Genomic DNA, 1,698 nt, shown 5'->3' on the forward strand with positions numbered 1-1,698 from the left:
GCGCTGCCCATCCACTGTCTGCATTTGCAGTCTAGCTGACTGCACCAGTGCGACCGCCCTGCTATACATAAGACACTGCAGGGCGGGATGTCTGGCAGGGCCACCGCATAGGCGCTGTCAGGTAGACGACAAATGAGGACAGTGGACGGGCAGCGCTCACTGCGCATGCCCAAGGGTTAACAACACAGCGCAGGCTCCGGGACAGATTCAAACAACACGGATGAGGCGACGCCTGGCATGCACAGGCCCGGAGTGATGGCTGTGCTGCGTCTGATTAGGAAGGAAAGACCCCCCTCCCTGGCGATTTCAGGGTATGAAATAAGTGATTATTTCAGGGTGTGCAGGCATCATAACTAAAAGAGCCACCTTGTCAGAATGCAGCATTTGTGCTGCACAAGGTGGCTCTTTTAGTTACATACGCCTAAGGGGGGTGACAGGTTCCTTTTAAAGAGAACATGTCAGCAGGATTGTGTACATTAACCTCCATACAGTATCAGGTCCGCACCGTTATACTGAATAAAACAATACCTTAGTTGATGAAATCCGTCTTGTTTCTTAATCTTTATTTTCAGTTTTGTGTTAATGATATGCTCGTGCACTAAGGCGGGGTTAGTGTATGTGGTGCCCTGATTAGATATTCAAAATGCAGCCAGCTGACAGGTCACTGAACCCTCACTGACCCACCCCCTAGTTTGCATAATGAATATGCTAATGTGTGTATTTTAAAAAAAAAGTGTCTCTTCATCAAAATAGCGGTGCTTCTGCGCACTATCACTTGTCATTTAGTGCCTATTATATTGCCGTGCTGAAAAGAAAGAAAATTGCCATCAAAATGGCGCCATCGGCTGCGCCTGCACAATAGCTTCTATCGCTTACTGATATATGCTAATGCACAAGTGCCTGTACTGGCTTCTTGTTGCTGCAGCCGAAAAAATCACACTACATCAATAAGGCGCTGTCGGTTGTCGTACGATAGATGCTACTGTGCATGCGCCGCCTTCGGTGCCATTTTGTTGTAGTGTAAATTTTTTTGGCAGCAGCAACAAGGAGCTGGCACAGGTGCTTACACAGTAGCATCTACCGGAACACAAGAGATGCTAATACGCAGGTGCAGCCGACGGCGCCATTATGATTGTGATTTTTTTTCTTTCAAGCACATCAATATAATAGGCACTAACTGACAAGTGGTAGGGCACAGGTGCTGCCATTTTGATAAAGTGACATGTTTTTTTCAAATACACACATTAGTATATTCATTATGCAAACTAGGGGGCAGGTCAGTGAGGGCTCAGTGACCTGTCAGCAGTCTACATTATGAATATCTAATCAGAGCACCATATACACCAATCCCACCTTAGGGCATGATAATCTCATTAACACAAAACTGAAAACAAAGATTAAGAAACAACCATAAGGACGGATTTCATCAACCCAGGTATCATTGCAATCAGTATAATGGCACCGACCTAACACTGTGTAGGTTGCTATGCACAATCCTGGTGACAGGTTCTCTTTAAACCTGTTACCTTTTTGGTCATGATTCCAAAAGGTATGTTTGCCACAAAGATAATGCATAGCATCATCGAAAGAACACCATACCCACAATGAGGCATTGTGGAGGCAGCATTATGCTTTGAGGATCTTTTTCAGCTCCTGAAACTGAGAATTTAGTCAACTTAGTTCTAGATATCAGTCAAT

The sequence above is a fragment of the Ranitomeya imitator genome, chromosome 4 (assembly GCF_032444005.1).
Source record: "Ranitomeya imitator isolate aRanImi1 chromosome 4, aRanImi1.pri, whole genome shotgun sequence".
NCBI classification, from domain to species: domain Eukaryota; kingdom Metazoa; phylum Chordata; class Amphibia; order Anura; family Dendrobatidae; genus Ranitomeya; species Ranitomeya imitator.